At 36.1% G+C, this 17335-nt stretch overlaps 1 protein-coding gene across 2 annotated transcripts in view; it reads right to left on the reverse strand.

Moving 5' to 3' along the window:
- The window catches only part of LOC105430269 (discoidin domain-containing receptor 2), a 74216-nt gene extending 61653 nt beyond the window's left edge, over positions 1-12563 (reverse strand). Inside the window, exon 1 of one of the 2 annotated variants that reach the window (XM_011643759.2) lies at positions 11956-12563. The gene's annotated coding sequence lies outside the window, so the exon portion shown is untranslated. The remainder of the gene's footprint in view (positions 1-11955) is intronic. The other variant, XM_011643758.2, reaches the window with a different exon arrangement.
- Between the last annotated feature and the right edge of the window lie 4772 nt (positions 12564-17335).

Here is a 17335-nt window from a genome sequence, read left to right on the forward strand (position 1 = left end):
AATAAAAGACTTATGTGGTCGTTCTCTCTAGAGGAAATGATATGAGTGCATTAAATGTTCACTTTTTTCTTTGTAATATAGAAGAAGAAAGAAAAGTATATTTTCCAAAAAGAAACTTATACAACTTATGACACACATTTCTTTTTGATACCCGCTTGCCAGCTCGCTCGTTTTCGAATATGCCCGAAAGGCCTCGAGGTGCCACGCAGTACTCCATTTGACGCGAGATCTTAAAACTAAAAAAAAAGAAACGTGAGAACGACCAGAATTAAAATAAATAAAAAAATAAATAAAATAAAACGCTTATCCTACACTCATAAAACTGCGTTCATAAGTCTTTTATTTTTCATTTCAAACATAATCAAATTTATATTTAAATATTAAGATTTATAGTAAGATCTGTGTCTTGTCTTTTCTTTTGTTTATTCTATCATTTGTGCGATATTGTGCCGCATTATATCAGCATAATCGTGCGAGATACAAGTTTCCTTTTCTTTTTTATTTTGGTTGAGAATATTCGAGAAAATTTATATCACCACCATAACAGTGCGGGCGGCAGTTCGTGTCAGGCGGCTGGTCGAGGGAACTTCGTTATTGCATATTATTACATTTTCTCGGACGGATACTACCGGTACATCGAATTTAAAGTTTGGAGAACTTCTCCAAATGCTAAATTCGCCTAAGGCGCGAACTTCAGTAAGAGGTGCGACGTTTCCTCGTCATCGTCCATGTCGGATTAGCGACGTTGCGAGACATCGAATTACCTTCGTGTTACTTTTCGTAGCAGGCAACTACCCACAATAGTCGTGCGCACCAACAGGAATAATGCACATATAGATGCGAATCCCATTGTCCGTCCAGCACGTCAGAGGCGCGTAACGTACGAGCGAACCTGCGTTTTCCAGTCAATTAGGCCGCTAGGTTATTTTTCTAAAAAATTTATCGGGGTTCTGACCATGTGAGACAGGATATTTTGTTCTTGTTCTTGTTCTCCGGTGTAAAATATCGCAAGTAACGCTAAAAAAATTCACAAAGAGAACACAACTTATACAATTTTTTATATATATATATAAATTTTATATATATAATGTTTTTATATATATATATATATATATATATATATATATATATACTTATTAAAGAAAACATATTTTCAGTGCATCGATCATCATTTCGTTTCTCTAGGACGCAAGCAGAGAAATGGCTTTTAGAGCGATTTTATTTTGAAAAAAGTCTGCCTGGGATTCTTGAAACATGAAACTGTAAATATTTTCTGCGGTAACATTTGTACCGTTCTCTCGACGGTTCTCTCGGAAAAATTGTTGTTCCGTGGACTGGATAAGCTGTTCCATATTTGAGTACGATTTTGAACTTGTCTCATCAATCGAAACGCTGTCTCATGGATTGACTTTTACGGACTAGAGTAAAACAATTTAATATACTTCATTTCTAGATTCATAATTCGGTCGTCCGTAAAATCACGTAAAAAAGATTTTTATGCAACTTCGCATCTTTAAAAACAGCGCTAAATACTTTCCTGTACTTTTTTTTTTAATTATATTACATCTAGAAATAACATCCGAGAAATTACAATTATTTTTATAATGTCTGCATCACAGCTTCTTGCATTTGCTTTCGAATTTAAATTTCGAATTAGAATGATACTAATTAAGCACAAAATAATTGAAACTCGCAATTTTCGTATTTAAGCACACGACACTTTGCACTCGTAAAAATTCTTATACGAATACATTTTCCCAATCGTATTATACACAATGCATAAAAGATGGAATTATCTCGCGGCATATGGCGCCTAACAATATTTTTATATTCTGATTGTCATCGAGGTATATTAAAATGCATCTCGCTGGCACAAAATCCGACACGCATGCCGAGGAATTTCATTCACCATTCGGCTTTTACGTTTTCCGTACCTTTATCAGATTGTTTCCGATTGCCAGTCCGCGATCGATCGTATCCCACTATGATTCTTTGGCCTCGGCGGATAGATATTGGTACCGATAAGGCCGCTGCAGATTTCGTGCCGCGGCGTGATTGCCCGAGGATGATATCGGATCCATCTTCTTCGGGCGTGAAGAACTCGGAAGAGCAACCGAGCTGGCTTTTGCCCCGTATATAGAACGTTTCGCGCGAGATTTTACGAGGATTTCCAGAAACGCTCGAAGAGCATATAACGTCGAAGACGATTTACTTTGCGAAGAGGTCACGTATTACGCGCGGTATTTCTTTTTTTGCAATTTACCGAGTTACTAATTAACTAGCTTCTATATAATTACCGAATTTTATTCGTGGACTATTCGGACCACATATAATAAATAATTTGTATCATTATCTTAGTCCGCAAACAATGGTTTTATACATCTTGTATTGCTATATTTACCAATGCAGTTGATTTAATGCTAGTAGTAAATAGATTATTTTTATTACGTTTGCCGGCTGGCGCGGTCTGGTTTTTATATTTGCCCAGCAACCGATATGTTTTTCATCCTTATCGTAACTGTTTGAGAGAATTTTCGTAACAAAATTTTAACCATCCTAAAAAAAAAAATCTTGTTGATATAACAATTTATATGACTTGTAAAAACGATTTCCTATATAACAGCATGTTATGTTAAAAAAATATTCATATTACAAAAAATAATTTAAGTTCTGTTTAATATAAACTAAATAAATAAATAATAAATTAAATTTCTTTTAATATAACAATATCGAAAAAATGTAATTATATATTAAATATCTGAGAAGTTTTGCAGTTTTCATAAATTTTATTCTTAATAATAACACACATAAATTTTTTTTGTACAATAAGATAAATTAACATAAGAATTATTATAAAAATTTAACTGTGTTAGTTAAAAGTAATATTTTATTTTGTTTTATGTCACTGTTGTTTATTTTTTGATCATATTCTATACGTGTTGCAAGACAAAATTTAATTAAGAGAAAAATAAGAGAAAAGCATAAAATATATTTACTTCTCTTTATCCATTTTCAGAGCAGTTATGTATCGGATATTTCGTCTCCACCCCAGCAAAACAATTATTTTGCACTCATAACTAAAATTAAATCGGCTTCGGCGTTTAGTTAATGCAGATTCATGCTCACCGATTTCCGCGGCTGCGTGTGCGTTTTTGCCAGCATAGCGTATTCTAGATTGCTAATAAAATTAAGTTCCGCCGACCAATACTTTCGCGTCAGCCGTGAAATATTTCCTTGCGCCGAGTTTCCAGAGGGGATGGGAAAAAGGGGCATTAGCGTTGCGCGATTCACCGATATGATTCAAGCATTTTTCAGCACGAGGAATATCGAGTTAAATTTAATGCAATTTCACGTTACATTATTCCGATAATCTTATCGCGCGTCATTGCCCATTAAACTTATGAGGAAGGCTTTTATCCTTTGCTCGTCCACGTCGCGCCGACTAATTAATTTATTACATTAACCGGCAGCTGAGAATTATTTATATAATATCGTTATCGTGTATAAATATGTGCTATCGATCAGAATGTTATTATTAAAAGAATTCTTATTATTACATAATACATGAACATTTTAAAGCTACTTTTACTCGCAATTTTTCTTGAGAACAAAGATAAAAGCACTTTATTTTGTATGTTCTACTTATTATTGAAAACATTAAAATTGTATAGAAATATAGCAAATATTCTTGCACATAGTTTTCAATAACTAACGTACTTATGCGCGGTCCGACTCCTTATTGAGAATTGTTATGTTGTTGTATTAATTAAATTTGATCGAATTTAATTTAATATTAAATAATAAATTTATATAATAATAATAAATTTTACAAAATGTGATCGAGATATTTATAAAATTGAATTAAAATTAACAAATATAAATTTTGTAAAATATAATGTCATATTTTCTCATAAAATGATCACATAACGAATTTACGAATTTACGAATATTAAATTAAAACGATATTTTTAATCTATTTTAATTTTAATTAATATGTATCATTATATATAAAGAATTTGCTTTAAAAGATTCTGACCCATATTCTAAACTCACTTTTATCGATAAAAGTACCTCTAAAAGTAGCTTATAGCCAATCAGAAATCTTATAAGCCAATTTTAGGGGCATTTTTATCGGTAAAATAGAATTCAGAATATGGATCTCTAAATTTATATATTATTCTGTATGTAGTGTGATGTATGTGTATGTTTATGGACAGTCAAAAATATTGGAAGTGTTGGCCATTACCGATATCAAATTGAGACGTATTTGTAATGTCTGTCAACATACATAATAGAAAAGAATGATTTCTTTTATGCTACACTGATCTCTTTTATGCTACTTCTCGTTTGAAAGAGGACATATGACCGTGTCTATGTTAAAGAACAATTTAATAGAAGCAATTGGCTATTCTACTATCTAATAGAAGGCAATATTCCGAGACGATTAGATGTGATGGATTGAACGCTCGCAAGCGAGTTGACATATTGAATTTTATTCCAAAGATATCAAGTCGTGTTTTCACATTCTTTTTTCTCTCTTAAACTGTGTTATGTAATTTATGTTAATCAAATATTAAATATTATACAAAATAATTTTAAAATATTATATAAAATATTTAATAATTTTAAAATTATTGCATAAATATTTAATTCATATGATATCATAAATTACTGTTATTAAAAGCATTAAAAAATTAACTTTTTAATTAATAAAGTTTTATTTCGATAAAAAATATAAAATTTTTTTTTATTTTAATTAACCTGATCAAAGTTATTATTATAGATACAAAGATTGAAAGAGTACTAATTTTAAAGCATCGTAGGTTTGTTATTGCATTTTATATAATTAGACAAAATTAGGATTTAAACTCCGATTGCACCTGAATATTTAGTGATTGAATCTTGAGTCTTTTAATTGTTACGTATATAAAAACCTTAACTTTAATAGATGTTTGCATATCGTGAGCAGTCTAACGATCGGGATCGACAAGGAGAGAAATTAAGCACTTTTGAACGACCCTTGAAATCGGTTTGAAGCTATTGTTAAGAAACGCTATAATCGAATAGCATTCGATAACTTAAAAAAATTTACCAAAAAGCACTTGCCAAAAGCGTGGCTGGTAAAAATTTATTAGAAGCAATATGAATGTATTCCAACGATAGTTCAAAGATAAAATTTTTCACTAAAATTGTACTAAAATAATAAATTATTTTGAAAATATAGTAAAGGTTTAGTGTTTTAAAATAAAGCTTTAAAGCACTATAGATTTCACAAATATCATTTTTAACAATAGTTCGACAACTCGATTCTCCATATCACTTTTAAAATAAATAATTCGTATAAACACGTCCGTTTGATCAAAATTTGTTCACCGGAAATGTTCACGAACGATATACAACGTATTTTTCTACAGTTCTATATTCTGACGCTTACGCATGGACATTTATTTTACATTTCACAGACCTCGAACCGTGCGGGCACGTATATGAGTTCGCAGATCGTTCCGCTGGTTACAAGGTGCCATTTCGATTTCCGACATAAGTGGATACCAGGGATATCGCCGAATGACTTTAACGAGGCAGACGATCGCTGGCCCGAAGTACGGAAGTTCGACATACTCCAGCGAGCTCGAAGCCTGTCTTAAGCCGCTATTACTCGATTCGCCCTACACGAAGCTTCTAAGTCCACTTATGTGGAAAGTGGAACACGAGTTGATTCCATGTAACCATTCCGTCCAGAAGCCTGTCTTATCACATCATATATGTCGTGACACTCAGCAATTGACCGGCCAAATTGTCACGATAACGATTACGATGTTGCATCGTATTGTATGGTTTTTGTTTCGCGCGCAACGCGGTGAGATCAGGTTCAAGACAGGGATTCGCTATAACGAGCGGTAATAATGATAGTGTAAAGACGACATATGACGACATCGTTCGACGATGACACCGAATGTACATTATACGGGAAATAATGTAGATAAGGGACCTCTGACTAATTTCGCAGATCGTTTTACCGAAACATCGCGTTGATCTACGAGAGACCCGAATGATAGTCGGTATCGTGGAACGATATTAACGACGTAGACAGGCGCTTCTAGTTCGCAAGCTGGGAAGTTTAACAACCTCGGAGCGAGCTTCTAGCGGATCTTAAACCCTTATTACGGTACACGTACATCGGTAAGACAGCTTTCGAAAGTCTGACCTCTCGAACAAAGGCTTTATCTGTCGAGCACAGAGCAAGTTAGATCCATTCAGTCGGCCATAATCTTACTGGCCAAATCGCTTTTGCGTACCGTACTATATTTGATCGCGAAATTATTCTCATTTTCTTACTATTGCTGCACTTGAAACTCACTTACTTAATTTGTTTTTTATATGTGTAAATATATATAACTCATTCTCGTAAAGAAAAGACTGAAAAATTAAGAATGGAATCGATAACTTTTAAATAACCTACAATACAAATAAATGAAAAAGTACGAAGGAGGATCGCACGATATTTCACTATTAACGTTGTGATTTTTGTAAAATCGCTCAATCGTAACAATGACTCAATTATTAAATACGCAAATCTTACACGCAACATCGCATGATAGTATTTAAAAGGCTGGCATATAATGGATTTGCCGGCAAACGAGTAAGAGGAGTTTATTAACTTTTAGCCGTCTAATCTTCTCACACTAAACTTTTGACGAGAACTACACCGATGAATAGATCGCGGAAAATGAAAACCAATGAGGAGCAGCCGTACGTGTTGCGAATAATGGAAAAGCTCGACTGCTTGTTGCCTCGAAGCGGACTAATGACACGCGAGTCGGACTAATCATCGTCAGGCCATTGATCGATGGCTAAGGAAGTAATATGGACGGAAATCGAGAATCAATATGATTATTAACTACGGGGAACAAAACATTTCCTATTAATCATTTGCATTGGAAATGTCCAATTATACTAAAAACTTAATTATCTTAATTCGTATAGAGGGAGAGTGTACTAAAATATGCTTTTGATCGTATTAAATATAATGAGTATTACACGTGGTTTTTATGATTTGTACTTAAATAAAATCGCGTGGTAATATGTATAATGGCTTAAATTAATGTTTTTAAGATCTAAGTTTATATAATTATTCAAACATTTTTTATAACGGTCAATTTGATTGATAATTTGCGTAAACTCTTAAAATTATACAATAATACTAAGAAATAATTTAGTTTATACTAATAATATTTATTAATGATTTTAATTTTTAGTTTAATTTAATCTATTAATTTAATGACATATAGGATAATGCTATTAATATAAATAGCAATAATTCGTTCATTATACGATGATGACTTCTGTATAATGAAAATAGTAATTATCTTATATTAAGAGGTGATATTAATAATTGGGGACTAGAACGAGATACGTGTTCCGTATATTATATTGGCAAGCACAATACCTGGATATTTACGCTCAAACGAAATGAACTACGTCAGTTATCGCAATAGTTAGGGATCATGTTTGTCAGACTGGTAGAGTGCACTAGTCACGGTCGAGCAGTATTTGTTCACGTAGTTATTTACACAATCGTGAACTCTTGCGGACGTTTCTTGTTAATTGTTGTTTTGGCGAAAACAAAAGTGCGCGACGCAATTATGCGCGAGTAGAATGACAATTCAGTCGATACATGTCGCAAATTCAACGAATTTCGCTATATTATAATTATTGATTGTAGTTAACGTTGGCGAAACACTGTCACCGCAACTTGCCGATGTTGAATTTTATTTACAAAGCAATACATTCTGCGTGCTCCTCAGTAATGATCGGCAGACATTACAAATCAATAGATGCAACAGATGACCAAAATTATTTTGCCTAAACCAAACTGGCACGTGCACAAATTTACTCTATGGCTGTGTGTAACACTTAGAGAAAATAATTAAATGACACGCCAGTAACAAACTATCACGTCCCGTTATAGCTAGAAAAGCTGTTTAAATGCCGAAATTGGTTGCCAATGTCACTTCCTACTATTAATGGCAAAATAAAACAATCGTTGATCTTATTTTAATTAATCTGAAATCGAACTCATAAAACAAATACGAAAATATTTACTTTGAATTTCGTATTTGTTTTATCTATGATAACTGATTTTATCTATATGATAAAAATTGAGAAATTAAAAATTAAAACCATGTAATAATAAAGTTAGTGATATATTTTTTGAAAATTTTTGACCGTTACGATTTTACTGATTTTCCCCAATTTTTCCATTAACGTGCGGCAATATTCGAATAATCAGCAGCATGTGTTTACGTTGATAAAACACATGATGTATAGAACACATTTCAAGCCGCGCAATTGCCGAATTGCATTTTTTCACAGGTAAAATGATATCTATGCATATCCACAAACAAGATGAAACGTTTCTCATATAAAAAACAAATTTTGTATGCTTTCTCATATGCGAGACGTATTTATGCAGGAGAATATGAATAAACGTGTAGCATATGACCCAGTTTTTTTTAAAGCAATTCCGCTGCGCGGGGCATTATGTTATCATGTTGTATCTTCGTGTAACGCACTCTAACAGTCATGTTTAAAACTCGGTAAAAAAACTGCGCAATCAGTCCTGTTGCTAAATGATAAAATGTAATGCGCCCATATGTATCCGTATGAAAAAAAAAAAATAATGTATATAAATAATAACAATAACAATCAATTACTATTAATGATTGTTATTATCTGTGTCAGCGTAACGTTGTCTGTTACACAAATAAAAAGAATTCTAAATCCGGTGAAATTTATTAATATCGTCGCGCACAACGCTCCGGCTGTCCTTTCAACAGAACTGCTTTCAGACTTGCTAAAATAGACGACCGTACAATTCGTGGCTGTACATGACAATAAATTGCATTCGAAACAGGCTTGAAACTTTGCGCATTCCGTGGCGTGACATTGGCATTAAACGCCATCGAAGTGCACTGCCACTCGCGTGTGTGCACCCCCCCTCCCCTGCACGAGTATGCAGGCACCTAGGACGTCGTTGACTCTGTGACACGGATTGAAACGGATTATTTGCCGGCGGTAGACGGTGTCCTCGAAACACCGCTTTAAAGTCATGCTCGCGGCTAAAGTAAATTTCGCGTGTCCCAAGAGCGCGGCACCAACTACGACTGGATGTTCAGCAATGAGTAAGCGATGCGTGAAGCTACGCCGTACAGGCGTCGCACGCGGGAACAACCCCTATTTGTATTACCGTACCGCACAGCCATAGTGCATACCGCATACTAAGGCTAGACATATGTACAGTCACGAATGTACAAATGTCGCAATCTAATATCGTGTTCAACTCCACGTATTTCGGAAGTGCCTTTTATTCTTCATGATGCGAATGCGACATCTTGATCACTCACACGTCTCGTGGCATCCACGTGTATCGTCGCGAAACGCGTATTATATTTATTATTTATTATTACGCCGTACCGCGCGCGCGCGCGGTGTGTGTGTGTGTGTGTGTGTGTGTGTGTGTGTGTGTGTTGGTGCGCGCGTGCGCGCATGTGTGCGCGCGCGTAATAATTCGCGGGATTTGAATACGTTTGTCCTGCCGTGTTGCGTTGGGCGATCGCGCCGACTAAATGCCCAATTGTAGTTTCGCAGTTTCCGTTTGTACCTTCTTCGTGACAATCGAGTAAACGTTTTAAACAATTTATGTGAGAACTCCCTATATGCGAATGAACGATACAATGGAAGCCCGCGGCTTTTAATCGTAACTGCTGGCTTAACCATCCGGTGAATTCGTCGACATATCCGACACTGAAACCGTTTTCATGTAATCCTCGAAACTCCATACCCCCTTCCCCCCCCTTCTCCCCTCGCTTATTCTATACGCACGTCCGATTACTTCCCATCGCCTGTCGCCAGTTATTTACCGCTTACAATTCATTCATCTAGATATTTTCCCTTTTCTTAAATAAATTGCGATATCTCACGATTGATAAAACGCTTTTTAAATTTTTCATTTCCAAAATTTTCCAAAATTTTCCACAATAAAGTCTTATTGTTCTTTCTTTTCTTTTTTTATTAAAGTTAATGAAATTCGATTTGATTATTAATATCGGTTTAAATGCAAAAACGATCACCCGCCGAGAGCGAAAGAATCTTCATAAGAGAACTAATTATGTGCGTAATTAATACGAGTGATGTTGAATATTAAATGAATATTAACACATATAATAGCGTTTATGAGAATCGTGACAGCTTTGCAACAGTTGGCAATTTTAATCATTCCCTTACGCGATATATTATTGGATTTTCTCCAGTTTATAAGCAAACTTTAATTTGAAATTTTAAGATTCGCAGCTCGTTATTCTTAGATTAAATATGCTATATTTATATTATGTTATTATTAATTGATGCATTATTACCGTACATTATAATAAAGAATTTCTTATATGCAATGTAAGTCAAGATACAAAATTCTTTTTATACAACATATCTCTTTGCATATATAAATTTGTTCATCAATTTAAAATTAACTTTTTTTATAAAAAAATATCAAAAGAGCTAAAAGTTTCTGAATTATGAATAATTATGAAAATTAAAGTTTTACGAAACGTAAACTAAAAAATAAGTTCATAAAAGCTATAAAATCAGATTCTTTGTTAAATTTCAATATTTTTCAATTACATTAGATATTTAATGACATCGATATTTCGACGTTTCCAAGAAAAAAGATTGTAATAAATCTGTAAAAATAAATCTCTGAAAAAAATACAGACTTATCATATCACGGGACAATCTGCGGCTTATTAAATGCCTTTTGGAAGGGATCGTGATTTTTAAAGCGCACGTCAGGCCAATGCGGAGTACGATGGCGCGTATTTGCATCGTAACGTTTACCAGTCGATTTGCGCATCCTCGTCGAAACACAGCAGTCAGGCGGGCGCGTGCACAGAGCGATGCTTCCGCAACGGACTGCTCCGTTGGATCCTTACATGCGAAATCCAGAATAGCGATCAATGAGCGGCACGCCGCTGCGAGGGCTCTCTGGTTCGGAGCGGGACTGGCACCGAAGGGGGTGGAGAAACAGGCTGAAGGTTGGCCGCGGCATTCAACGGGGCTAACTCTATCCTGGCAAATTACATTTCCATCCCGCTACGTGATAGGTGCAGCAAACATGCCCGTCAACGTCCGACCGAGTTTCTCGCTGATTAGTTACACTCGACGTGGATTATATTTCCGAAGCAATTAATTAACAAAGTTCCGGCGGGTCGCGTATGTCCGTATCGTACTCGTATGACCGTACTTGTGGACCATGGTGATGCGGAGATCACGGGCAAAGGAGAGAGCGAGATTGTCAGGGCCGTGTGAGGGAGGGCAAGGGAGGAATGAAATTTCTTGCGGTGGAACGTACGAGAGAAACCACCATGGGTGGACCTGTCGGAGTATTACGGCGAGCCGTAATGGAAACTGTCACTGAAACGTCCACGGTAAAGCCGACCAGGCTGACCAATCACGCATTTGCCTACTTGCGACGGATACTGATACGCACGGTGATCTTCTCTTTACCGATAAAATATTGCGATAAATCTGCGTTTGCAATTTGGCTACGTAAAACATATTTGTCTCTCTCTAAACTTATGAAAATTTCAGATTATCAAATTTATCTTACTCGGAAAAAGATAATCTAAATCTGAAAAAAAAATACATTCATAAAAATATTCATATTTTTATGAATGTCGTATCATAATAGAATAGAAGGAAAAATTCGCGGAAAATTTAACATTTGAACGATAGTATATAAAATCAAAATACAATTTCGTTGTAGATTTGATACGCAAGAAATATTTATATTGGAGTTGCTTTTTATCCCTTTTTACATTTATTATATCTCGAGTCTGCGTATTTTAAATATGCGTTACGCATCACTTGAGATTTCGAGAGACTTCATCGACTTATACTCACCGAATCAGCAGTTCTGCCGGCGTAGAAGTAGAGTCCGTTCCGAATCGTTATCCCCCACGTCGCTGCACATCCGACCGCCTCAAGATCGCTCCGATAATGCGCGACGGCGATGCATCTGACAGCGGGAGATCGTCACCGACACGATATCAGCTCGCATCTTATCCACCTTATCTCACCTTTTCTCTCTCCTCGCAAAAAAATACCGTCTTAATCGCAAGTCCTACACCGCAAGTTCTCGTAACGACGAAGGGAACTGTCCGCTTTTTCTCCCGACGACGTAACTCAAAAACTCGCGCGATGCAACGTGCGACGAGAGCAGAAGGGACGGGAGAGCGAAAGAGAGAGAGACAGAGAGAGAGAGACAAGGAAGGAACGACGTTACACGCGCGGTTGCCAGTCGCAGACTGAACTCGCGATCCGCGAGTAGCATCGATTTCGGTGGAGGGGGCAGGACTACGGGCGAGGAGAAGGGAGCCCCGTGGAGCGTAGTAGGGACGGACGCTTGGCGTCAGACAGGTGAATCGAAGGATGAGGAGTGCGACGAGAGGTATAGTCAGGCTGTACGCGCATCGCGCCAAGCGAGCGGGCTTGTACGCGCTCGTATCGCCTTCCCGGCCGGTGACTACTGCGAGTGGTAAGTGTCAGGGATAAGCTCCGCCGAGCGACTGCCGGCCGCGTCGGAGCAAAAAGGGTTAACACCCCGCGTAAGTGATTCGCGTGGCCGACCAGGCACGCACGGTAGCCACTAACTCTGGGAGTACTTTGCTTCGATTTCCGACGGAAATATCCATTGTATCCTATTGAGTTTTTTTTCTCTCGGCATCGACGTGCGCTCTTTGTCTTCAAATAACGACGAAAGTACAATTTCGCATTCTTTGCGAAATACTTGGACTTTTCACTTCGCGATTATCCGACGCCATTAACGCACAATTCTCGAAATATTTTCGAAGAGATGAATTTTTTTTTAGATAAACTACTTTTTTTTTATTGTTTTCTATGATGTAATTATTCTTAATATATCGGACAATTTGCTTTACATATCGATGAGAAGAATATATGTAAACTAGTATCGATCTCCCCTGCGCTCTGCACGTTAAAATGCAAGAATTTGTGCAAGTATTTACATATCCTAAAATTTCATATTGAATTTTCACGATTCCATGTATATAATATCGTATTTTTGTTTTATTATTTAGTTATTGTAATGAGTTTTGGTTTATGTTGACATTTGTCATAAAATATTGAAAAATTGTGACGGCAATAAATGTTGTTTTATTCACCAGTATATTTAAAGTTTATTTGAAATATGCGACGTTCCAATACAAAGTAATATTGATTAGTATTAAGTATTACCCGGTATAGAATAAGGTCAATTATATCGATTTATATGAAAAAAAGTTTATATTCAAATTTGTTCAAAATATCAATTTCTGTCAAATTACAGAATATATTTATAATAGTCTCGACTGATTTTATTTTATTTCAACTGCGTTCTAAAAAGACACTATACTCGGTTGACCCCAAATATGCGTTGAATGGTTCACTAATGTCAAAGTTCGTTCGTTACGATTGTCGATCGATGCGATGACGATAATCGTCTATCAAGGACGAATTCAATACTGGGCATAGCTAACAAGAACCAACAACAAACACGAATCGTGGATAGATTTACTAATATGTTACTATAGGAACGTCGAAATTATGATTTAAATAACACATTACAATAGCCCTTTCTTATTCAAAGCTCCTTCATTTAAGTCTTATTTTTTTTCATTTAATCTTGCACAGATCTTTATCTTTCAAATGTTCTTCCCAATGTTAACTATTTTACATTTTCTCTTGGCATAATTCAATTCATAATAGTGAAGTTTTTCAAAATTTTTAAGGGAACATAGATTCCTCGATTTATGCGGCTTCATTTTGCATTCCACCTTTTTCCTCCTTTTTGGAGACGGGGAGAGGGGGAGAGCCGTCGGTATTGGGTACGTTATCCGCTTGATTCCCGGTCGTTATGAAGAAGAATATATCGACAGGAGTATAGCGGATTGCGCACGCTGCAGTTTCATCTGCCGATTGCCGTCCGCTAGCATTCGCCGTATTCCATGCGAGACGCTGAAATAACCTTGCAATATCCCAAACGCGCCCTGCGTTCGCTTTGCGTTGCGGCACGCCGATTAAAATGGATATAGATACATGCGAGAACGATACTGCAATTGCAATGTTTTGTTCGCGATCGTGTTTACCATACGCTTTATTTTCGCCAGCTTTCAACGCCGCGCGCGTTCAATCGCAATCAAGTTACTGGCGATCCGTTCTCAGACAAGCGACTCACACGCGACTATTCTTATACTCGATTAATTAGATTTTACTAGTGGTATCGCACCACGCGGGCATGCAAGTACAATGTAATCAAGGGTAAATGAACAAGCATAAAGTAAAGTTACTTTGTCACACCTCTTTTAAGATCTGACCCGCCTTTGTGAGCACCGTAATTTTTAATTACGTATTTTATGTTAAAAGATGTAAAACTAGTGAGTCACGATTTTCTCCAGCCTTCAGTTAATAATCTATCACAATAGCATGTCGCATTATTACATGGTGATTATATAGATTTTTACGCGATCTGAAATTATTTCTAATCTCTTCCGCTTATAACCCTCAAGATTTCTCGAATTGTACCATGGAGAAGGAAGTCACGAGGAAGTCACGAAACGATGCTATGACTAATGAAGTTTTTTTTCATTTTCTCGTCTTCAATCTTTTATATTGACATTATCGTCGTATACGGTATCGTAAATATATATAACGTACTTCATTAATTAAGGTTATATAAGCTACGTGGAGAATATTTGTCCTTCAAATACATTCTTTTTGCTTTCTCTCTCTTGTCTCAGGAGCTAATGATAAATTGTTCATAAACACGCGACTAGACGCCGATATGAGCTGTGTGTATGCGTGACATAAAGCGCAGATATGTCGTTAACTTTTATTCGTCGAGCCAATTAAATTATTTAGAGTGTCTCTCTGCTTATAATCAGCAGATGCAAACAAATAAATTTATTTAAATTTTGAATTTCGTATTTGGCACAGTATCCCTATTATATCATTTATTATAAGCATCTTTCTGAATTCGTTATTTATAAAGCTACTTGATTTTGAAACCTTTAAACGTTGAATTTTTTATCCCCTGGAGAGAAATATTCAATTGCTAAGCGAGCGCTACTATCATGCATTATTTATCAAGTTGAGACGACGTTCATCGACTCGTAGTAATTTGGCTCCATCAAAACCAACAAACGAAGCACAGCACTAAATCGTGCTAGCAATATGGCTGCACCGTATAATCGCCCTATAATTTCGAGATCGATATACGACGGAAAGAGACGGGACGCACTGACATCAGCTGGTCAATTAGGTATAATGCGAAGAAAATTGTACGTAATGCCCCAGGATCGTACGAGCCGCCGCTTAAATGCTTTACGACGCAATTGGACTGCGTTGCTAAACACGAGAATATTAAAACACTGAAAAATCACGACACTTTTTCAATTTTAATTATAAAATATAAATTTTAAAAAATTTGTTAAATAAGATACAAATTGTAAACATATGCGGAGGAATACCTGCATAAAAAATTACAAAATGAATATAAAATCTATAGAAATTTGATAAGTTAATTATATCGTAATAGCCGCTGTCATTAACTTTCATTATTGAATATTACGTTTTGTCTGTTAATAATATTTTTAATTTATTTTGCGTGAGGTACACGAATACTATAAACCTGTGCTATAGCTTGTAGTTAGTAGCTGTAGTAACATATTTATGATGCATAATAGCAAGATGATATGACAAATTATTTCATTGATGTAACAAAATGTTCGTAAATGATGAGATAGTCATTATCGATATTAGATGATACCGTCAGTAACAAAGGGTTATATTGGTTTATGATCTGGCATTGAAAATTAGCAGAAAAGTCGATTAATTTCAAAATATTATGCAAATTCTTGTCACTGGCGCGTGATGGGCGTTCAACATAGCCCTTTATTGATCTAAAGTGGCATAATAATGAGCCTCTACATAATCCACAGCAATTATTTTTTAATTGATAATGCAAAATTAATCAGGACGTCGGGTGACTTCAACATATCGCGTAAATCCTCTTAATAAATTGCATGATAATTAATTCAAGCGGCACATACAGGCAAGCGGTGTCAAAGCTTTTAATGCCGTTCGTAATATGAAGTGGTGAACATTCCTGAATTGTTAATGAGATTAACGTATAAACTGTCGAAATATTTCGTTGCTTTCACGAATTTGTTTCCTATTTTGTTTTTCATTTGGATAAGGTATGCACGCATCGGGAGTGCACCCTCACGAATAATTTCTCATCCGATAGTAAAACGGCTCATCTTACCTATCGTTGGCTTACTTACTATGAGAATGTGACACTCCGCTTCATCATTAAGAGTACAGGTAATCGTTAAGCCTTGTTCTGGCGTCGCGTTGCTCGTATCCGATGAAATATTAATTACATTAAAGATGCGTGATAGAAACTTAAACAAAACTATTAAACAAAAACTATTTACAATCGGTTGTTCAGATATCTTTCGAGTGAAGGTAGAGCAACAATATGTTTTTTTTTTTTTAAATTGTCTAACGAATTTAATTTGCTTTGTTAATTCGTAACAGATTTGAACGCGTTGCTAAACAATTTTCTCCTTTATCCGGGACTTTCGTTTCCGTCGTACCTAGAAATGACACGAGGCAGCTGATGAGTTATCGCGGTGGTGTGTGCTCTCGGACAAGCTCTCGGATTTCTGCAAAATTTACCTTTCCTAAAAAACAGTCGTGCTAAGAGCACATTTTTTACCATTTATGTCGGAAGATAGCCAAAGGTGCTGATTTAGACAAATAGAGTATTTTACACGGTTCAGCCCATAAAGAATGGGATAAGGGAATCACTAGCAATGAGTGTATCACGTATCTACAAAGAAGCCGAAGAAAATAGAGAGGGTAAGATTGCTCGTAAGACAGGAGGGTTTACGTGTTGGTGTGAGTACGATGGACGATGGTCCGTCGCACCATGTGCTAACTTAACTGGAGGGATTACAGGCTTAGTTAATGGATGCCTCTCGTACGGTCCAGGGTAACCACTGCGTTAGCCTATGCCGGGGTACGATGCCCCTTAGCGCTCGATGGATTTCCAGAATCTTTCGTAATAAATGCCGGGTTATGTGACTAGGGTCACCGAAGCGTTTCGTGGCCCTTGGGATGTTTATGGTTTTCGGAATTAACGGCTTTGGTTAATATCGATTTTAGCCTGGTAGGGACAAGTCAAATTTTCCACTCTTCGTCACGATTTATTGGAAAAATT

The sequence above is a fragment of the Pogonomyrmex barbatus genome, unplaced genomic scaffold, assembly GCF_055798465.1.
Source record: "Pogonomyrmex barbatus isolate J1 unplaced genomic scaffold, ASM5579846v1 scaffold2, whole genome shotgun sequence".
Lineage (NCBI taxonomy): Eukaryota > Metazoa > Arthropoda > Insecta > Hymenoptera > Formicidae > Pogonomyrmex > Pogonomyrmex barbatus.